General features: G+C 43.9%; 1 protein-coding gene across 1 annotated transcript in view; it reads left to right on the top strand.

Moving 5' to 3' along the window:
• The window catches only part of LOC124556532 (transcription factor 12), a 732,435-nt gene that overhangs the window by 151,255 nt on the left and 556,948 nt on the right, over nucleotides 1–24,232 (top strand). The window lies entirely within an intron of this gene.

Below are 24,232 nucleotides of genomic sequence, written 5' to 3'. Positions count from 1 at the left end.
TGAAGTCATTTACAGTGTTGTCTCTCAGTGGGATAAATGTATTAACAGCTATGGCGATTACTTCTAAAATAATAAACAGTTTACTTACTTTATTCCATTTCTCTCATTTTAATTTGACTGCCTCTTACAGATAACGAGCCTTAGCATAGAGTCGGGTAAAAGTGAGGAGGGTAGGCGGTGAAGGACCCTAAGACGATCCTGAATAGTTACTGCAATGTCTTTGGCCCTCCTTGGGACAAGAGGTGGCGGAGCGTGCGTGTAGAAAGAGGAATAATATTTCCAGTGGCACAGCCGATTGTGTCCCAGACGTCTCCCACGACGTCGGCAGTGCAGTGTGACAGAGAGAGGGAAGGTGACAGCATAGGTATATAACTGCTATTTGAATCTTCGAAGAGCCACTTCACTGTCGTGAAGATGATCGTGGAGCGACCAATTCAGCGAAGCTACAAAACTGGGGGAAGAGATTGTAAGCTCTATAGCCGAAAAAGTGCCATGAGCGGCACTGAAGTGGGTAGGAGTACCGTCATTGAGGAGTCACAGCTCGAGATCGGAAGGAAGTTAGTCAGTCAGAAGGCCCATACAATAAGAAGCTTGTTGGTGCGCATTGAAATCTCCAGGTAGGAGAGCGGAGGTGGCTGTTGGATGGAGGTGCCTTCTCAAGAGATGGTTACAAATGGTGATCGCTAGGATAATTTGCACTCGCAGCGCTATTGCTTCCAACGAAGTACGGAGGTTACGACATCTGTGCAAACCAACGTACAGTCTCCTACAACTGCTCTCTCGGGGGCAGTACTATTCCGACAGTACGCACAGTAACCACGGTGCATTGGTTGCAGTTCCGCAGGTGACAGTAGTATCCATTGCAAGGTGTCCTGATTACGCGGGCGAGACAACATCAATGCAAATTAATTCAGGTTGAGGAATACAAGTAAATAGTTCGTTCCAGAAAGGGTTGGGCAACATGTTACTTCCTTCCATATAAGTTTCCCGACATGGCCACGACGAGAAAATCAGAAAAATTAGAGTTCATACGGAGGTTTGCCAGTAGTTGTTCTTCGCACGCGGCATTCGCCAATGGAACAAGAAAGGAGAGATTAATAGTCGTACCAGAAGTACTCTCCGTCACACACGGCGAAGTGGCTTGCGTAGTATAGTTGTACGTAGCAGCATTTAACTGCACTTCTGCCACTTTTCACTGCAACGCTGGGTGCATGAGAGATACGACGCAGTTCAGAAGTTTCTGTCTGTGCAATTTATTTTTATACGCCCCCGTTCGTGTTGTTATTGACTTAGCGGAAGCGTTACTTTTTTAGCCGCTTGTAAGGAGAAACATCACTCTGTTAAAGAAAAATGCACGCTGTAGTGAAATAAATGAGAGACTGTATTTTATTCTCAATCGCCAATGCGAGCGGGAGTTCTATGTGAATGTGGACACCTGCCGCAAAATCACATTCCGGAGGGCCCTGATGCTGCGGAAGTGATCTTTCCCTAGGTCTTCGCATTTGCGGCAATGCCTGTAACTACTGATGTGGGCTACTACAAACAAAACTCGCAAGGCTCCACACAGCACAGTACAGAACTACAGCTATACCAGGTGCTGTAAAATCCCTGCTGTGCGACAACTGTGGCCATACGCCACTTCACAACTGTTCGGAGTAATTGTGGAGTTCGCTCTACAGGCGCGCGTCTTAATGTACCTTTTGTTCTCATACCCGCTTGTGGGGAATACTGTAAAATGATTCTTACATACTTGCTGATAAATGACAACGTAAATTTAATGCCTGACTGTACTTATCTTCCTTACTTGAAACTTAGTCCGTTTTTGTGTACTGGAAAAAGAACCAAACTTGTATGTGAAAAGTAAGAGTTATGTAGTACCCCTTACCTCTTTATAGTTGTCATTGTTCAAGTACGGTATATGTATTCAAGTCCTCCCTCGGGTGTGAGTGTGTGTGTTGTTCTTAGCATAAGTTAGTTTAAGTAGTGTGTAAGTCTAGGGACCGATGACCTCAGCAGTTTGGTCCCTTAAGAATTCACACACATATGAATATTTTTTTGTACGTAATACGCACTAAAATACTCGTTGGAGAGTTGTATATTCCTTAATAAGCCTTTTCTGAATTTAGCTTGCAATTATAGCTGTTCGTAACGAAAAGTACAGTAAATATGGGGCAAGTGTAGACCGGAGTGTGCGTTACAGACCAATATGCAACAAAAACATTTACTTAACTTTCACATTCATTGATTTGGCCAACTCAAAACCAAACTATCGCTTCCGAATCTAACGTGAAATCCCTAAGAATAATCGTTTGATGCTGCTACGGTCGCAGGTTCGAATCCTGCCTCGGGCATGGATGTGTGTGATGTCCTTAGGTTAGTTAGGTTTAAGTCGTTCTAAGTTCTAGGGGACTGATGACCGCCGGCCGCGGTGGTCTCGCGGTTAAGGCGCTCAGTCCGGAACCGCGGGACTGCTACGGTCGCAGGTTCGAATCCTGCCTCGGGCATGGATGTGTGTGATGTCCTTAGGTTAGTTAGGTTTAAGTAGTTCTAAGTTCTAGGGGACTGATGACCACAGATGTTAAGTCCCATAGTGCTCAGAGCCATTTGAACCATTTTTTTTTGGACTGATGACCTCAGATGTTAAGTCCCATAGTGCTCAGAGCAATTTTTTTAATCGTTTGATGTGAATTAAAGTGGAATTATGTCATAGTTATAGGAAAAGCGGCTGCCAGTTTGAGACGTGTGGAAGAATCTTAAGGAAATTTGGTTCGTTTACGTAAGAACTGAGTTTAAGAAACTTGTAAGACCGCTTCTTGAGTATTGGTAATCAGTTTAAGACCTTTATCACGTTGAGTTAGTAGAAGAAGCAGAGAAGAGCCAACGAAGTGCGGCACGTTTCGTCACGTGATCGTTAAGTCTGAGCGAGAGCGTTATAGAGATGCTCAACAAACTCCAGTGGCAGACGCTAGGAAATGTTTTCTGTCGAAATTCTGGCAGCGCACGTTCGAAGAAGAGTCGAGCAACATAACTTCCTTCCACGTACGTCTCGTGAATTGTCCACAAGGAAAAAGTCAGAGAAATTAGAGATCATTTGGAGGCTTACGGAGTGTCGTTCTTTTCTTCATTGAATGAGCAGGAAGTGTTACGCTCATTTATCTTTTGTCAGCAATGATGCTTCTTGAATCTAATTAGCAAAGGTGGAAAAGCTTCCATAATTACTATGGGAAACATAACGCAGTTGACAGCAAGATGGGTATATTGTTAACACAACAATACTGGAGAAAATAAAAATTTGAAAACCAGCAATATTGCGCTCTGCTTACATCATCTGTACCTGGCAGACAAGGTGGCTCCGTGGGGAAGTCACAGACTACAAATTCTAAAATCCAGTGGTCAATCCACGGTCATTCCAAGGATTTCTTCCGTCACTTGTGTACTCTTTTTACGTCTGGCGATGATTTATGTATGTGTAAAGGTCGAGCTGCACTTTGTTTCATAGTCCACGACAAAAAGTCGATCCCCCTATAATTGGCTGGGTAAGTCTTTCCAGAGGTTCGAGGAAGCAAGGTCATACTACCTCCAAGGGACAATGCCAAGTGAAGCACAGCTGTGTTGTAACTAACCTTCTGGTTGATTACAGTTTTATTTTACGTAGGAGCAACTGCGTGTTTGGGAGTAGGACTGTATATGATGCTGTGAGGGCAGCAAGAGACATTTGGACTAACCAATTTGGTAGAATGCCGCCGAGGAACGTTTACATAACGAACAGCGACTGAAGACAGATCCGAAGATTGGAGACAGGTCGTCTCCAAGACAGACGAGACCAGACCACTCGCCACCTATTTGTAACCCTGAGTTTGACAACGGGAATATTAAGAGATGACAGTCAACAACTACGGCGCACGTGAAATGCCGATATTTTCCGTTATGCATCCCATGGGTTAGGAATTTGACCCGTAGTATTTACGATCTGTTCTTTTTGCAGGCACCAGAATGGTGATATTGAGTATAGCACGCAGGAGGATCCATGGAGAAAGAGTGAACGTAAAGTGACAAGGCACCTACACGTCACTCACAGCTAGTCGTAGGAGCAACCGCTTGGAGTGGGTTCGTCAACAAAACATTTACATTGTGAGAATGTCTTTCAGTTCATCATGTGGAACATCCAGTTATCTCCAATAAAGGTGTTTGGGATGTTATTGGAGTGCTTGTTGCTACTCACAGTTCTCCTGCCTGGAAGCTTGTCGCATTGGAAACCGGTTTGGAGGAAAAACTCTTTACTTACTATGAGCTCAAAGACACTAATTGACAGCATCATTGACTGTGATGTTTTGCTGCTCGCATTACTCAGAGGTCGTACTGACGTTTGTGCTGTAATAAACTGGCAGTTCCAAGATGTTGTGCTTGTGTTAAGTTCGAACATAAGTCAGTGTTTACTATGTTATCGTGTTTATTTATATTGTATATTTCCATGTATTCGAAACATATTTTATCCAGTTAACATTTTTTCTTTGGTGTATTAGCTTTTGCTGTCCAGATGTGGTAGCTTAAATTTTGTTGCAGTATGAACTTTATCTGAGATTTCTTGAAGGTTATCGTGCTGGAACGCTTCGAATGCTCCTGTAGTCCCGAATCGATAGCTGGAACAAATTATTTCTTTCTGTGAATATTATACAATTGGATTTATCGATAGTAGTTGTCATCGTCAGTCATTAAGTGAACATGGGCGATACTGAAACGTCTATTTGCGTTTTTGTCTTGCGAGGAGAGACCATTCCCTGCGACCGACAGATTTCGAAAAATTTCGGCGTACTAGTTGAGCAGAAGGGGTAGAGGTGGGGAGGGAAGCACTCGAAACTAATTCATGTGAAAGAGTTTGGGTCACTACGCAGAATCACCGTAACCTACGAGGTGGAACCATTATATCCTCAGAAAATGCGGAATTTTTTTTATGTATTTCGGGCCTCCAACATATAGTTTCCAAGGAATCTGATAATCAGTGATTTAGATCCGTTGCAGGTATGTTTTAGTAGCTAATCCCATGATAACTGTGATAGCGAGTTATTGATGCAGGGCCACAGTTAAGATGACGATCGAATTCCAAGTACGTGAATTCGTATCGCACATTTTGAAACACTTTAAACGCTACTTTGAAAAAGGAAAAACGTGATCAGCGTACGTGCTTACGAACTTTTAACAGTCATGTTTGATCCTCGGTGAAGATAGTATGTTTTTTGTGTTTTTCTCCCCACTAAATATGTTTTAATTTTAGAGGAAGTGAATGTGTAAAGGCGTGCAGAATTGTAAGCAATTGTTGCTAGAGTATATATCTTTTGCTGTATGTTCGAGATTCACGTATTTTTTTTCCTGTTGTGCTCAGCCTTCACACTGTGTTGGGTGGTACTTATCACAGAAGCAAGGAAAGCAGAAAAATCCTGTGCATTAAGCACAAAGAGTGGATACAATTTTACTGCACGCAGTTATTTCCGATCGAATGTCCGTTGAGAAGCAAACTTGGTTTACACTGATAACGGCGCTTCCCTTGGCGGTTAATTACGACGCGTACCATGTGTACGACAACATCATGTTAAGTACTGGGTCCAAGAACTGATTACTGCAAACTTTCGGATCTGTTTGTAAAAAATATTTCAAGAACTGTGAAATGAATCCATGCACCTGAAGTTAACTCGAACTAGACCGACGGCCTTGTACCGCTTAGCCACGCCCCACTCAACGACTTTCGTACTCGAGTACATCTACAACGGACCGAAATTACCAGTTCTTCGACTTCTCATAAGCTATTACATTTCGGGCCTGATAAATATATATACATAAATTTTCCTGAAGTTGTAACGATTCCATTTAGTTTGAAGTGGTTTTTCCACTTAGTTCGAGATGGGTTCTGCATCATGACCTTTGATCTTCATTTTTCCAGATTCGGAAGCTTACCCTTTCACAGGAGCTACTTGCGAGTGCCTTCCTGATAGTATGCCGATCCTCGTAGAAATCTGTAGGTCGCAGGGTATGACTTCTTATTATTCCGGCTACAGTTCTTTACCATTTAATAGAACTATGGAAGATAATCTCTGTGTAATGTAGTTCTTTACACAATTTCGCTGTTCGTGAACATCACACAGATACATCACGCAGCTGCAAAATATGACCTTACCGTTGTAAGTCAGTTTCGTCTAACGGTTGTTACTAGGCTACGCTGTTAAGACACATCTGGTGGCTGTCTTCAGTTCGCTAATGAAACAATAACAAAATGTACCCAAGAAGTCTCGTATATGTACGACGGCAAGAACATCCAGCCCCACCGACTGGTGCAGTTGATGAAGATAATGTCTTGGGATAACTCTGGACCAAATAAAAAAAATACTGCGGGAAGTAGATGTAACAGAAGTAAAGCACGTGAATGACTTTACCCTTTAAGCGGCCAGGCTGGATAATTTCTGGGGCGCAGTGGCTGAGGTCCTTCGCAGCTGTCGTACCAGTTCTCCTCAGTCGTGCAGTTCAGAGGCGTGCAACCTGACGTGGCATATGAGCTACAGCAAGCTGCTGTCGTTCTTTGTGTGCACAAAACAAGTTAGGCAAGAAAAGAAAGGCTCGATTATGTGCGTGTATCGAGAAAGGTCTGTTGCATTTCAGGGCAGGTAATAGAATTCCACCTGTGGTGTGTAGATATTCTGTTGTAATTAGCACTGTTCGTTGCCTACCTTACTCGTTTTTCCAACCCTGCAAAAGTTCTATCGTCAACTAATTTGTTGCCTGGTAATATCTTCTCAAAGTAATTTTTAACTGTTATGGAAAGTTGCTCCTACTATTTTCAATTAAAGTCGATCAGTTGTTATTTACATATGGAAAGTAACGTAAAATCAGACAAATCGACTGAAAGCCAGAAAATGCCATCAATCGCAAAAAGGTAAATAAGAAAAACGAGCATTTGCTCCGAGTCCAAAACGTACAGAATCCTATCTTTTCCTCAAAAAATAATTGTACACCACTCTCAGAATTCGTCAAAGCCAAACTTGCATGTGCTTTCTTTCCAATGAACTGTTTACAAAATGTGAACGTGTGTTACTTGTCAACACCACGTATTAAATGTTAAACCGACTTTTGAACTAAATTTTGAAATTGGGGTGGACAGAGTTTTTGCTGATCTACCTCAGCAAGTGAGAGGTCAGTGTGTCAGAGTGCCATTCAGGGAACCTGGTTTCCAGCCTCGGATTTCTCCGTGATAGTAGGACTGTAGCGGAGACCACTTGGTCTCGTGAGAACATTTGGCGATTCACCTCTAGGAGACTTGGCGGCTTCAGTAGAAAGCCAGTGTTCCCGGTGTGCTACTCCAGTAGTGCTGTCCGATAACGCCTTCAGCAGAGGATGAAATGGACATAAGTCAACGACCAAATAGTCTGTATGACAATAGCGCTACTGAGCTTAGTTTCAATGCTGTCAGCACACGTTAAAGCGGCGGAAACTCTCGAAAATATGTGCCGTTGTTTAAGTTACCACCAGGCCCATGAAATAATGTTGACTTCATACGCAGAGCGAAATTCAACACGAGTTGCTTTTAATACACTGCCGGAAAAAAATTAGAGGTTTTAGAGGTTTCCAGTTCATTCAAGATTTATCGTTGCAACGGTTCATATGGAGTATATGAAATGATTACCTTTACAGATTAGTAGCACATGCGGTTCTGTGATACCAGATACTCATCGATGCAGAAACACCCATATTAGTGTGTGGTGTAACCTCCACGGGCGGCAACACAGTCGCTGATTGTGGTAAGGAGTCGATGGTACAGATGGCGAATACTGTTCTGGGATACATTATACCACGCCTGCTCGACCTGTTCTCATAGGTCGTAACAGTTGTAGGTTGACGAGTCGCACGAATCACTTCTCATCCCCACACTTGCTCGACTGGAGACAAGTCCGGAGATCGTGCTGTCCACAGAAGTTGCTGCACGTCTTGCAGAGCACTTTGAGTTTCACGGGTAGTGTGTGGGCGAGCGCTATCCTGTTGGAAAACACATCAGCTTCCTGTTGCAAGAACGGGTCTGACAACATTCTGCACGTACCGAGCGCTAGTTAGCCCTCCAGAAACACCAAAGGTGAACGAGAGTTGTAGCTTATCGGATCCAAGACCATTAGACCTGGGTTGGAACTAGCATGTCTTGCAAGAAAGCACTCTACAAGGCAGCGTTTACCAGGTCTATGTCATACACCCAAACGACCATCACCTGCGTGCAGGCAAAATCTCCTTTCATCGCTGAAGACCACGGCGCTCCATTCCATCTTCCAACTGATCCTCGACGACCCCAGCCCAGCCGTGCACGTCGATACTGTGACCTGAGTGAAATATGGGCTAGAGATGTGCAATGCCCGTAGTTGCACTGCTAATAACCGATTCGCAACAGTTCTTGTTGACAACACGTCTGCTCTCTTAACTCCTCTTGTCTGTGCCGTGGTAGCTGTACGATCTGCCACTGCTGCCCATACAATACGACAATCCTTGCGGGCGTCTGTGCTTCGTGGACGTCCAGAACTGGGTGGCCGAACTGCACAGTAACCCTGGGTTCGGTGTGGGGCGGCGGTGGGGTGAGTGGACTGCTGTAGCCTGTTGTGGGTTTGTGTACCACTGAGGGCTACGGGGGGGGGGGGGGGGGGGGGACACGAAACCTCTCCGTCGTTTCTAAGTCCCCAGTTCCATACAATACAACTTAAATTGGAACGATGATATAGATAATATTGTGTGGAAAGACAATCAAAGACTGCAACTTATTGATATGTCACTTAGAAAATGGAACAGGTCTACTAAAGAGACTGCGTACATTACGTTTGTCCGCCCACTTCTTGCTGTGCGCTGTGGGATCCGCATCAGGTAGAAGTGACGGAGAACATCGAAAAAGTTCAAAAAAGGCAATTTACGTTGTATTTCTGCGAAACAGGGGAGAGAGTGCCAGGGATATGATACCCATGTTAGGATGGAAATCATTAGAACAAAATCGTTTTTTGTTGTTGCGGTAGGACCTTCTCATGAGATTTCAATCACCAATTTTCTCCACAAAGTGTGAAAATATTTTGTTGGCACTCACGTATATAGGGAGGAATGATCATCGTAATAAAATAAGAGAAATCAGAGCTCGCACGAGAAGATTTCAGTGTTAGTTTTTCCAGTGCGCTGTTAGAGAATGGAACGGTAATGAAATAGCTTTATGGTGGTTCGATGAACCTTCTTCCAGGCACTTTGCCGGCCGGTGTGGCCGAGCGGTTATAGGCGCTACAGTCTGGAACCGCGCGACCGCTACGGTCGCAGGTTCGAATCCTGCCTCGGGCATGGATGTGTGTAATGTCCTTAGGTTAGTTAGGTTTAAATAGTTCTGTTCTAGGGGACTGATGACCTCAGAAGTTAAGTCCCATTTGAACCAGGCACTTTATTGCGAATTGCAAGTAATCTTGTAGATGTAGATGAATTACAGGTTGTAGCGACAGATGGATCTTTGGCGTAAGCCGAGGCCTAGGTTAGGTTCTAAGGTGACGATTTCGTTGTGAGCTGGCGAAACGAAGGAATTTTACCACGAAGTTTTACTTGTAGTGACATATTGACATGTAGCATAGTACAAGATTTAGGTTAGGACTGAGGGATGACAGTTTGGTTATGAGTTGGCCAACGAATGTGAAGTCATAATAATTCTGCATATTAGTGATTATGTCCGCCATTTTTATTACGTCATGAGTCAAAGGAGACGAATCACACTGGAAGTTTCAAAAGAAATAAGGAAGATTAGAATTTAACGTCCCGTCGACGACTTGATTGTTAGAGACTGAACACAAACTCTGATAAGGGAAACGACGGCCCCCGCATTCGTCTTAAATCTAGAGAGTAATCCTCCCGAATACGAGTCCTTTGCCGTACCACGGCGCCACCTCGCCCGCTCAGCAGTTTCAGTATTTACGGAGACGTTTCTACACGTACTCTTAGTGAGACAGATCTGTTATACCAGCAAAAACGAAAAGTTTGCTGATGGGTTATTGTTACTAAACTTAACATTATAGGTTCTTAACCAATCAGTAACGACCAAAGAAACTTTTTCAATAATAGTTGCTTGTAAAAACGTATAGTAAAAAGATTACATTAATCAAGTGTACCCGCCTGTATAGCCGCGCGTGTTGGCACACCGCTTCCGGGATGCAGGCAAGCACGCCGGCCCGGCGAATTACCGACGATTGGCCAGCCTGGAAGTGGCTTTTAGGCGGTTTTCCGCATCCCACTAGGTGACTTCAGGGCTGGTATCCACGTTTCGCATCAATGACACGATTCGCAAACATTTAGGAAACGTTGTTATAGGCTACATTCACATGAATAAAACAACACCCAGACAGTTGGAGTACACAAATTCCATCCCGTGGGGTAAAGGGGTGGCGGTAGGAAGGACATCCAGCCACCCTCTGACATTAACAACATGCCAAATCGGATGATAACAACGCTGACCCCATGTGGGTTCGGCATAAGGGTGAAGAGTATTATATTAATCAAGTAAAGTGGCAGGCCACAGACACGGAGCTCTCGTGTTCAATGCCCGATCAGTCCTACGATTTTTGTGTGTCACGTATCACTTCTTTCGACTGTGGCTATATTAGTTAACGTGAAAAATGCCGAGGTGCATCGTGGTTCGCAATTCACGTTACTCTGTAGATCCTCCCATAACTGGCAGGGCAAGTCGGCTCTAAGATCGGAGGAAGGCAACGACGTACCTCGTGCAATAGGACTATATCTTGTAAAGAACTATGGTGTTCAACCCAACCTTGAGGTTAATGGCAGCTGTACCTTTCAGTTTCAGGAAAAAACTTTATAAGCGAAAAATTGGTTGACTGATTTCGGGAACTTTTATACGCGAACGATGACACACTAACTAACAAGTAGCGACGTGGTTTCAGAGGCAGCGCGGCTGAAAGTGCGGCAGTGTCTGCTGGCAGCTTTCTCTGGCGCCCGCTGCCGGTTGGGCTGACTCACTGCGCGACCTCTGATCCTTCCCCTCTGACCTACACGCCCAGCTGGACCAGGAACCATTCTGATCGATAGTCACATTCAAGCTTTCGGAACTCATTCCAACCACTTGCCCAGAGTTACTTAGCGTTTGAACTTTTGCTGTAGTCGGCTGAATAAAAACTTGGTTCCGATTCCTTCGCCAGTTAATCTCATCAGTATGGTATTGCAGGAAGTAGGTTGTCCTGTTCATCCAGACGTGGTACTGTTGATCTTTTACCTTGCTTTGCAGGTAACATAAGACCACAGTGATGGGGGAGAGAAAATTTTAGGCTGCACTTCAGAACCTTAGGGATCAGATTAGACCTGCTGAGGAAGCACAATACATGGGACCGGATTTGGTTACAAAGAGTCTGCAGTCTAATCCATGCTTGGTTTTAACACTGACAGTGAGACTGACTGCCGATATGTTCGTTAATTTACGTAAGTGGGAGCACAAATTAGCATAAAACTGGAAAGTGAAAAATTTCACCGGCGAATAAAATATTACAGCATTTTGTGCTTCATAACGGGACTGGGAGAAAGGTGTACCAAGAACGTGTATTGAACGACGTCGATCAGTACCGAAATCGATCGTACTAAGAAGGGAAGCATACACAGAAGGGTACACAGATTTTTCTCATCTTTTGCTCGATTGTACGACACACTTAGTTGTAACGAATGCTGCTCTAGTGCGATGCGCTCATCAAGAGATCGGAGTTCAGTTTTATGGGTATTTTGGACACCATACGAGAGCTCCAGCGGTCAAGCAGCAGCGTTAGCGCAACCTGCTGGGGCGCCACGCCACAAGTCTTTACAGTTGTATGCTAACACGTGCACTCACTGAGGTACATTAGCCAGCATACCTGCACGCAGTCTCGTGGCAGTGTTAACATTAAAGATGGATAAGATTTTAAAATCTTTGTAGCCAAATCTGGCCACTCATATCATACTTTCCGATTAGCACTGATCTGGTTCCTGTGATCGTGAAGTTCAGCATATACACTGACGGAAAAAAATCGCAACATCAAAAAATAATGTAGGCAATGAAATTTCAGGATTACGTTTGTCTAGGTAACATATTTAGGTGATTAACATTGCAAGATCTCACGTTAATGGAAGCACGAGAGAAGCCATTGCAAATGTGAAATGCTGGTACATAAATTAGTGCCCCAGGGAAGTGTGGCAGGTCCGCTGTTGTTTTCTATCTACATAAATGATTTTTTGGATAGGGTGGATAGCAATGTGCGGCTGTTTGCTGATGATGCTGTGGTGTACGGGAAGGTGTCATCGTTGAGTGACTGTAGGAGGATACAAGATGACTTGGACAGGATTTGTGATTGGTGTAAAGAATGGCAGCTAACTCTAAGTATAGATAAATGTAAATTAATGCAGATGAATAGGAAAAAGAATCCTGTAATTTTTGAATACTCCTTGAATACTCCTTGACACAATCACGTCGATTAAATATTTGGGCGTAACATTGCAAAGCGATATGAAGTGGGACAAGCATGTAATGGCAGTTGTGGGGAAGGCGGGTAGTCGTCTTCGGTTCATTGGTAGAATTTTGGGAAGATGTGGTTCATCTGTAAAGGAGACCGCTTATAAAACACTAATACGACCTATTCTTGAGTACTGCTCGAGCGTTTGGGATCCCTATCAGGTCGGATTGAGGGAGGACATAGAAGCAATTCAGAGGCGGGCTGCTAGATTTGTTACTGGTAGTTTTGATCATCACGCGAACGTTACGGAAATGCTCCAGGAACTCGGGTGGGAGTCTATGGAGGAAAGGAGGCGTTCTTTTCGTGAATCGCTAGTGAGGAAATTTAGAGAACCAGCATTTGATGCTGACTGCAGTACAATTTTACTGCCGCCAACTTATATTTCGTTGAAAGACCACAAAGATAAGGTAAGAGAGATTAGGGCTCGTACAGAGGCATATAGGCAGTCATTTTTCCCTCGTTCTGTTTGGGAGTGGAACAGGGAGAGAAGATGCTAGTTGTGGTACGAGGTACCCTTCGCCACGCACCGTATGGTGGATTGCGGAGTATGTATGTAGATGTAGGTGTCCGCCCCTGGTAACTGAGTGGTCAGCGCGATGGGATGTCATACCTAACGGCCCGTGTTCGATTCCCGGCTGGGTCGGAGATTTTCTCCGCTCAGTGACTGGGTGTTGTGTTGTCCTTAAACCTCATCATTTCATCCCAATCGACACGCAAGTCGCCGAAGTGGCGTCAACTTGTAAGACTTGCACTAGGCGAACGGTCTACCCAACGGGAGGCCCTAGCCACACGGCATTTCCATTTATAGCCGGTGCAACTGCCAGAATGTTGAATGTAAACATGCAAACGAGCATGCATTGTATTGTACAGATGCCGGATATCAGTTTGTATGATGGAGCTCCATGCCTGTTGCACTTGGTCGGTCCATACAGGGACGGTTGATGCTGTTTGTGGATGGCGCTGGAGTTGTCCGACAAGTCCCCCTGTGCTCAATTGGTAACAGATATGGTGATAGAGCGCGCCAAGGCAACATGTCGACACGCTGTACAGCATGTTGAATTACAATAGCGATATATGGGCGAGCGTTACCCCGTTGGAAAAAAAAAAGTTTCAAATAGCTCTTAGCACTATGGGACTTAACATCTGAGGTCATCAGTCTCCTAGAACTTAGAACTACTTAAACCTAACTAACCTAAGGACATCACGCACATCCATGCCCGAGGCACGATTCGAACCTGCGACCGTAGCGGTCCCGCGGTTCTAGACTACAGCGCCTAGAACCGCTCGGTCACACCGGCCGGCCCCGTTGGAAAACACCCCCTGGAATGCAGTTCATGAATGGCAGCACAACATGTCCGGTCGCCAGACTGATGTGGGGATTTGCATTCAGGGTGCGTGGGGTAACCACGAGAGTGGTCCTGCTGTCATACGAAATTGCACCGCAGAGCATAACTCCAGGTGCAGGTCCAGTGTGTCTACCACGCAGACAGGTGGGTTTCAGGCCCTGAACTGGTCTCCTCCTAGCCAACACACGGCCATCACTGGCACAAAGACGGAACCAGCTTTCATTAGAAAACACAACAGACCTCCAACTGCCCTCCAATGAGCTCTCGGTTGACACCACTTACGTCGCAAATGGCAGTGGTTTGGGGTTAGTGGAATGCGCGGTACTGGGCGTCTGGCTCGGAGGCGTTCTTTAAATAACCGATTTGTAACAGTTCGTTGTTACACTGTGGTGCCAACTGCTGGATGAATTGCTGCTGCAGCTGCAGTGCGATACGGGAGAGTCATATGCCGAACACGATGGTTTTCCCTGTCGGTAATGCCACATGACCGTCCGGAGCCCGGTCTTTTTGGGACCGTAAGTTACATTCTCGTGACCACCGCTGCCAGCAGTCATGTATAGTGACAACATTTCTGACAAGTCTTCATGCAGTATCGCAGAAGGAACATACGGCTTCTCGTAGTCCTACGTACGACCTCGTTGAAACTGAGTCAAGTGTTGTTAATGGCGTCTTTCTCGGCTTAGAGTCATTCTTGACTAACATCAACTCACTACGTCCAATCTCAAAGGTAATTAACGCTCACGGCCGTTACAGCGTGAATTTAAAGCAAACCTGAGTTGGCCGGCCGGGGTGACCGAGCGGTTCTAAGGGCTACAGTATGGAATCGCGCGACCGCCACGGTCGCTGGTTCGAATCCTGCCTCGGGCATGGATGTGTGTGATGTCCTTAGGTTAGTTCGGTTTAAGTAGTTCTAAGTTCTAGGGGACTGATGACCTTAGGAGTTAAGTCCCATAGTGCTCAGAGCCAAACCTGAGTTGCATCCTCATACTGGCGCTACTAGCGCCACTCTTATGCGCCTGGCTTGAAATTTGGATAGACGTCATCTTTCCAATGTAGAAATAGGCCTACCAACGATCAGTCATGTCGCACAACTCCTCCTTGGTTGTGTCTTTTTTTTCCGGCAGGGTATATGATTCTGACTCATCTTCGGGTTCGTATATGTACGTGGCAACGTGAAACATGATCAACGCGAACGACGGATGAACTGGCGAAACCTATTGTAAGTTTTTGGTTACATCGTTTTGGATGTGCTCATTCAGAATTTCTAAACTTTACGCTTACAGGAGTATCCTGTCGATGACAATGACTGACAAAGGAATCCTTCATACAGTGTTCTAACCTTATGCCTATGATTGTAAAGCTCCGCATATACTTGCGATACGTGCACTTTACGAGCCTCTCGCGTACACGTTGCTCGCGGTGTGTAACGTTGCTAGTGAGTGTGCTTGTCGGCACGAGCTAGCTATTGTCGGTCTTGATTGGGCGCACCCGGGAGGGGGGGGGGGGGAGGTGCTCAGGCTGTGGAATCAGTTCTGTTGCGTCTTAAGAAGTGCCCACGCGCTCAGGACCACTGTGGCTCACATATCACGCGAGGCTCTTCGCGTCAGCTTGTTTTCCCCAGTGGATCATGGGCCGCTCCCGAAGAAGTGTATACGCTCCTTAAAGGCTTTTATGCCGGCTGATCGATGTATAACTAAGTCTGAAAAATCAGTATTTAAGAACGTGTTGTTTCATGACACATCAGGGATGTTCACAAAATTTTGCCCATCACACAGTTGCTATTTTTTGAAACAAACGAATCGGCATCTGTACATAATGCTCGTACTTCCATTTATTCACGTATTATGACATACGAGGTGTGTGAGGAAGGTAATGAGACTGATAACACTACGAGCGATCTGTCAACGCTGTGTTAGTCTACTTGTGTAGACCGGTGTGTTCATCCCTTCCAGATGCTCAGTCCGAGTTTCAGATCCGTACAGCCATCAATCGATTTTTGAGAGCATCGTCAGTGAAGCTGTGTTTTTGTTATGTGTTGAGAAAATGGAACAGCGGAATATGGAGCAACGTTATGCCATCACGTTTTGTGTTAAACTTGGGAATCCGGGATTGTGAGCTTAGAAAAGTTGAAACAGGCCTATGGAGAACATGCCTGATTAAGAGCAAAAACTGTTCACTGCCACAAACCCTTTTTTTCGAAGGCCGAGAACAAGATGAAGATGAACTTGCTCGGGGAGATCAAAACAATGCTGATTTGCTTTTTTGACAGTAGAAGTATCGTGCATAAAGAATTTTTTTCCTGCTGAACAAACTGTCAACCAAGTGTTTTACAAAGATGTCATTGAAAGGCCCAGGAAAAGACTGAATCGAGTTTGACCACACATTGCAGGCAAGTGGATGCTGCTTCGTGACAACGCTCCATCTCGCACGGCCACTTCTATCATGGTATATTTGAACTCAAAAGGCATTCCTGTTGTTCCGCAACTCCCTAATCACTTGATCTGAGTCGTTGTGACATTTTTCTTTTCCCGAAATTGAAAAATATCGTAAAAGGACGTCATTTTGGGACTGAACAACATTCAAAAGAATGTGACCGATAAGTTAAAGACCCAACCAGTTGAATCCTCTCAGCGCTACTACCAACGCTGGGAACGACGACTTCGCCTATGTATAGCTACCGAAGGAAACTACTTTAAAGGGGACAATATTGTTGTTTCAGAAAATAAAAACTTTGGTAAATAAAGAATCAGTCTCATTGCTTTGCTCACACACCTCTTATTTCTAGGGTAAATCATTAATTTAAAGAAAGTATTGGTTCTGGCGTTTTTCTCAGTTAAAATATTATGTGGCGTTCGCCTACTGTTATCTTACAGATATTCGCCAATGAAATTTGTCAAAAGTAATCCAACGCAATTTTAGAGGAATAATGATACCGACAACTACAACAGTAGAAGGAAAAAACACAACCATTTCTGATTACTAAAGCTGCCTATGGCTCAGGTAGATGTTCAGTATGCTGCTACAAAAATTTTTCCATCATTTGCCCGAGAACGTAAAATGGCTGTCAGGTAGCGAAGTTTTTAAATCTAATCTCATATCGTTTCCTCTCAGGAACTTCTTGTGCCCTAGAGACGTGTTTATCATTAAAAATGGTATAAGACGAATGTAAAATATCTAATCTTAAATTTCAGTTAGGCACACTAGTAACAGTATTAGTGTTAAAGATCAATATGTTCTTTTTTATTAAATTTAAGCTACTGTAAACGGCCAGCATGTAGCAGTACATACTGTGGACTGCGCACAGGCTCTCTCCGTGTAATTTCGATGCAATTCGTAAAAATAATTTGTAGAACAAGGAGTTAACTAAATAATCTGACTGCCAAACTGCGGAATAGGCTTCTAACCCATACACTATCTACTTTTTGTATTGGAGGACTACAACGATATCCATCTACCTCGTGAGGACAACTGAGGACTAACACGAAGAAGAAGAAACGGCCCCGGTTTCGAAAGCCGACGTTACCGACCAAGAGAGCTATCTCGTGGACCGTAGGCTATTCACATACCGCCATCCACTGATGCCTTTGTTGACAAAGCAAAGACCGGTCGATGGCATCGCACCGACTGCTGGACACGGTCGTGGAATTAGTCTGTTTCTATAGATACGTTTTTCACCAACGGATTGCGCTACAGTTTCGTCTGCTGTTTGTGTAATAGCGTAGTGCAGTCCACATATGTGTGCATTTACCCTTGCAGTGAGTGATTAATGCGAGTCGTCTGTCAACTTGTTTAACAATCAGCATTATTTTTCTTTTGTACCAACCAGTAAATCTGGTTACATAATGACGTGTAAATAGCCACAGGACCATTATGATTTATGACTGTAGTCTGCACAAAGGAACGCATTGATTGAAATGTGATAATGCGAGGGAGGAAGAGGTGAGGGAAAGAGACGAAGCGAAGTTCCTGTCTCTAAAGAGGACGCTGTCGTCGTTGCTTTACTGTCAATGTTCATTGCATTGGTTCTCAAACGCTAATCACATGATTTGTTTCTCGATTGAGTTTATGCATTTCACTAATTCCTACTGAATTTTAAACCTCGCAGAACATAAGTTCTCGGCATGGGACTTCACCCCGCGACATCTTCTTTACCCGAGACCGATGCTAACCCAAGACAACGCAGTCGGCTGCGGAAATTTTAATGTTTCCTGCTAAAACAATTGCTTGCGTAGTCATACATGAAGACCTTTCATCAGTAGAAGAGTGACTTGCTTCGTCATATAGTAAACCCAACTGCGTTACGTTACAAATTAGAAAACTGTGCTTCCACGTCTTTATCTTCAGTTAACCACAGACCAAGTGACTTTTTCTGAAACCTGATTAATATTCCATTCTATCACTTCATCGGCACTATCCACACGTAAACGTACGACGCGTATTCGGAAAATAAGGTCCGATTAGACACGAAATGGAAACCACTGTGAAAATCCGATGGAACTTTGCACAGATGTGTTGTGCAGTGTCTTTAGTGTGCCTTTTCAGTTCAGAACGCAAAGTGATCACGTAAAACAACAGTGTCTCCCGCCAAGTATGTGGATCTGGTGAGAGATTTCGCCTGAAGCTATGGAGCCCATATAACGTAAATGTAAAGCGTTTCTTTCTTCAAGACAATTTTCAGCCGCATTCTGCAGGGGCAATGAAGACGCTCCTGCAGCGTTTTCGATGGGAAGTGTTTGATTGCCCACATTGTTTGCAGATGATGCTGTCGTTATCGACTAATAAAGTCACCAGAAGATCAAAACAAATTGCAAAACGATTTAGAAAAGATATCCGTATGATGCGAAAATTGGCAATTGACCCTAAATAACGAAAAGTGTGAGGTCATCCACATGAGTCCTAAAAGAAATCCGTTAAACTTCGGTTACACGATAAATCAGTCAAATCTAAAGGCCGTAAATTCAACTAAATATCTAGGAATTGCAATTACGAACAACTTAAATTGGAAAGAATACACAGAAAATGTTGTGGGGGAGGCTAACCAAAGACTATGTTTTATTGGCAGGACACTTAGAAAATGTAACAGGACTACTAAGGAGACTGCCTACACTACGCTTGTCCGTCCTCTTTTAGAATAGAGCTGCGCGGTGTGGGACCCTTACCAGATAGGATTGACGGAGTACATGGAAAAAGTTCAAAGAAGGGCAGCACGTTTTGTATTATCTCGAAATAGGGGAGAGAGTGTCACTGAAATGATACGTATATGGGTTGGACATAATTGAAACTAGGCGTTTTCGTTACGGCGGATTCTTCTCACGAAATTCCAATTACCAACTTTCATCTCCTAATGCGAAAATATTTGTTGACACCGACCTACATGGGGAGAAACGATCACCATGATAAAATAAGGGAAATCAGAGCTCGTACGGTAAGATATAGGTGTTCTTTCTGCGCACTATACGAGATTGGAATAATAGAGAATTCTGAAGTTGCCTCAGTAAACCCTCTGCCAGGCACTTAAATGTGATTTGCAGAGTATCCATGTAGATGTAGATGTAGACGCTTAGCCGGCCGGTGTGGCCAAGCGGTTCTAGGCGCTTCAGTTTGGAACCGCGCGACCACTGCAGTCGCAGGTTCGAATCCTGCCTCGGGCATGGATGTGTGTGATATCCTTAGGTTAGTTAGGTTTAAGTAGTTCTAAGTTCTAAGGGACTGATGGCCTCAGCTGTTAGGTCCCATAGTGCTCAGAGCCATTTGAACCATTTTTTTTTTTAGATGTTTACGTGAACCGCTGCTACAAAGGCAACATTTTGGCACAAACAACTAAAGACAGACCAGCGTAGAGAATTGGTGGAAAGCAAAGGCGGCTGCTTTCTGTGATGGGGGTACTGGAAAGTTTGTACAACGCCACGAAAAATGTTTAAGTCGGAGCGGCGACTATTTAGAGGGGTAGCTGGAAGGTGTGGCTAACTGTTGCAAATAAAAAAAATTGATTTTCTCTGTGGTTTTCATTTCGCGACCAATCGGACCTTACTTTCCGAACAGCTCTTGTATAAATGGTTAAAAGTAATCAATTGGTCTTATTGGCTGTGCACTTTTCATAGTATGAACTAGACACCGGGCCCGTATTCGGGAAGACGGCAGTTCATATCCCCATCATTTCTTCCAGATTTACGGTTTCTGTGTTTTACCTAAATCTGTTATGGCGAATACCGATATGATTGCTTTGAAATGGCAAGGCCGATGGCGAACCTGTATTTCGTAGATGTTTGGTGCATGGTTAATAGATATCGTATTCATCTCTTTTTAGTGGTAACATAATTTTGAATAATGCTATGTACTGCGGTCGTAAGAATATCGTGGTAGTCACACTAGGAAATTATTACACAACGAATTCCTGTAATTTAAAAATTATCACATGATTGTGTGGCCGTAAAATTAGCTGATGTTGTTGATGTGTTTACTTCTATCATATTTTCTTACACACTTCATCATCATCATCATCATTTAAGACTGATTATGCCTTTCAGCGTTCAGTCTGGAGCATAGTCCCCGTTATAAAATTCCTCCATGATACCCTATTCAGTGCTAACATTGGTGCCTATTCTGATGTTAAACCTATTACATCAAAATCATTCTTAACCGAATCCAGGTACCTTCTGCTTGGTCTACCCCGACTCCTCCTACCCTCTACTGCTGAACCCATGAGTCTCTTGGGTAACCTTGCTTCTCCCATGTGTGTAACATGACCCCACCATCTAAGCCTGTTCGCCCTGACTGCTACGTCTTTAGAGTTCATTCCCAGTTTTTCTTTGATTTCCTCATTGTGGACACCCTCCTGCCATTGTTCCCATCTACTAGTACCTGCAATCATCCTAGCTACTTTCATATCCGTAACCTCAACCTTGTTGATAAGGTAACCTGAATCCACCCAGCTTTCGCTCCCATACAACAAAGTTGGTTGAAAGATTGAACGGTACACAGATAACTTAGTCTTGGTACTGACTTCCTTCTTGCAGAAGAGAGTAGATCGTAGCTGAGCGCTCACTGCATTAGCTTTGCTACACCTCGCTTTCAGTTCTTTCACTATGTTGCTATCCTGTGAGAATATGCATCCTAAGTACTTGAAACCGTCCACCTGTTCTAACTTTGTTCCTCCTATTTGGTACTCAATCCGTTTATATCTCTTCTCCACTGACATTACTTTCGTTTTGGAGATGCTAATCTTGACACCATAGTCCTTACATTTCTGATCTAGCTCTGAAATATTACTTTGCAAACTTTCAATCGAATCTGCAATCACAACTAAGTCATCCGCATATGCGAGACTGCTTATTTTGTGTTCACATATCTTAATCTCTCCCAGCCAGTCTATTGTTTTCAACATATGATCCATAAATAATATGAACAACAGTGGAGACAGGTTGCAGCCTTGTCTTACCCCTGAAACTACTCTGAACCATGAACTCAATTTACCGTCAACTCTGACTGCTACCTGACTATCTATGTAAAGACCTTTAATTGCTTGCAAAAGTTTGCCTCCTATTTCATAATCTCGTAGAACAGACAATAACTTCCTCCTAGGAACCCGGTCAAATGCCTTTTCTAGATCTATAAAGCATAGATACAATTCCCTGTTCCACTCGTAACACTTCTCCATTATTTGCCGTAAGCTAAAGATCTGGTCCTGACAACCTCTGAGAGGCGTAAACCCACACTGATTTTCATCCAGTTTGTCCTCAACTAATACTCGCATTTTCCTTTCAACAATACCTGAGAAGACTTTACCCACAACGCTGATTAAAGAGATACCTCTGTAGTTGTCACAACCTTTTCTGTTTCCATGTTTAAAGATTGGTATGATTACTGCTTTCGTCCAGTCTGACGGAACCTGTCCCGACTCCCACGCCATTTCAATTATCCTGTGTAGCCATTTAAGACGTGACATTCCACCGTATTTGATGAGTTCCGACTTAATTTCATCCACCCCAGCCGCTTACACACTTAATCATTTTTTATCACACATAAGTCTGCATTTACTAATGGCATACTTTAAACGACAACTATGCGCCGAGACGTGACTCTACCATGTTATCTCTTGATTTCAAGGTTGCCGCATTGTTCCGAGACTATGGCGGCTATGGAGTTCGATTACTATTTCTATATAATTTTTGTATGTGCTGTAGAATCTTTACAGTTTTATAGTAACACTATCTTTGTTGTACAGGATTATATTACACCGGAGGTCAATAATAGCTTACCTACGTTATCTGGCCGTTTCCCGGTGATATCCGAGTTTCACTGCTGTTGGTAAATCAGCTTGTTGAAAGTAGTAGCGGAAATCGGCTCCCTGAGGAAGTCTCAGCCGTCTGTCTACCTTCCTCTTGTCTCTCTTTTGCTTCCTTTTTTTTCTTTTTCTAAGTTCCCGTTACAGGATCGAGGGAATCGCTCTTAAAGCAAGGGCGGAGGGAAACTTGCGCTACTAAAAGAACGAGGGGTAGGAAGCGGCAAGAAAGACGGCAGCGATTGCGAGGGCGGAGTGCCGGGTGGGGCAGTCAGAGGGGGCGGCAAACAAACTCGCCCCGACTGACCAGCTTCTTCTCGCTCATCCAGTTTCACGTCATTCATACTCCGTTGCACTAAGAAAGCCTACCACACAACTCGCTCATACTCACCTTCTGTGCATTGCACTAACAGTCAGAATGATGACAGACCTTCAAACAAATTGTGGAATTCTAACATGCAGCAGTGCTGTTTGCAGTTTTTTTTACCCATTCTGCTCCTTTGTTATGAAAACCGCATACAACTTTCACTCCAATCTATCACTGCTTAAATTACTTCGAGAGTACTGATACAGAGTGTTATAGGGCTTGATGACTGCTGCGAAATTCAGAAAGACCTGCGGAGGTGAGGGACTGCCACTTGACACTGAACATATGTAAATGTAACGTACTGCGCGTAAATTGGTTCAGAGACCTACAGGGTGGTCAAGAGAAAAGAGGTCCCTTGTTATAATGAATGTCATATTTAAAGCTGTCTTAGTGCTGTTATTTCTTAACGCTAGGACGGCGCTCGAGCTGAGTCGCATGATGTCGTGCGGCGATTTCTTGAGCAGTGCTGCGTTGTCAGTATTCAGTTTGAAGATTGTTGTGAATACAGTTCTGCAGAATGCCTTTTTCAATCGAATAAATAATGTTTATTGTTGAATTTTTTATGTAAATCGTTTAAAATATTAAATGAAGGGTTCAAAATAAAATAGGACAGCTGCCCGTGCAAAAAATGTTCTGTAGAAATTGATCACTAAGTTTAGAGAAACATGTTCAGTCGCTAACGCCAAACGTAACCGGGTAAGGAAAGTTTTTTCGCCGGAAAATATTGGACGTGTTCACGAGACTACAGTAAGAACTGCACGGAGACGAACTAGACATCCATCCTCCCCGCTAAACATCAAACGAAAGTCATGCCAGAACGTGTTGAAGCTGTTACATATCCGAGCATAGAAGTAATAGTGAATCAAGCATTAAAACCTTCGGATTGCGCGTAACGACGGCACTGTTGCGAATGGTTAGCCACACATGTCGCTGATGGTTCTCTGGGTCCAAATCTTTACTTCAACTGAGACAAAGCATGGTTTCACCTTAGCGGTACATCAACTGCCAAAACACACGCTATTGGTCAAGAAACAACTCCAAGGAATGATTTGAGGTGCCTCTGCTTGATCTGAATGTAGGCGTTTGTGTGCGGTTTCAGGCCAATGTATTTTAGGCCTCATTTTCTTTAACAACACCGTGAATTCTCAAGTGTACCTAACGGAATTGTTGCAAGCAGTCATAGTGCAGCTAACTGAGGACGAACGAGAGTATGCGTTTTCCCAGCAAGATAGCGCTACGGCGCATACTTCACGGTTTTCAGTGTCATACGTCCATGAAGCTTTCGGAGAAGAACGTACAGTTTCCGCATGTTTACGGCCTCCCATATTGCCCGATCTGTCTACCTGTTATTTTTATTTCTGGGTTAATTAGATGGGGGAGTCTATACTAACAACTCGCATACAATTTAAGACCTGAAAACATTATTCGCAGTGCGATTGCGGAAATCACACCAAATGAATTGGCAAAAGTTTTCGGAAACATGTTGAGACGTGGAACATTTTCAGCGCCTCCTGTGAACGATTTTCGCGTTTAGACATTTCGTCATTTCCAAAGGCAGAGTTATGTCAAACACATAAAGTTGTTTATTACGTACAGTGTATCACGTCAACACTCTCAGTTGCGAGATAAGTACAAACATTTTCAGTTTCATGCAAATCGCAGGAGGTTAAGATACTGGACTCACATTGGAGAGAAGAGAGCTAAAAAC

The sequence above is a fragment of the Schistocerca americana genome, chromosome X (assembly GCF_021461395.2).
Source record: "Schistocerca americana isolate TAMUIC-IGC-003095 chromosome X, iqSchAmer2.1, whole genome shotgun sequence".
In the NCBI taxonomy this organism is placed as follows: domain Eukaryota; kingdom Metazoa; phylum Arthropoda; class Insecta; order Orthoptera; family Acrididae; genus Schistocerca; species Schistocerca americana.
The sequence above is the reverse complement of the archived record's forward strand: the minus strand, read 5'-3'. Positions and strand labels throughout refer to the sequence as shown.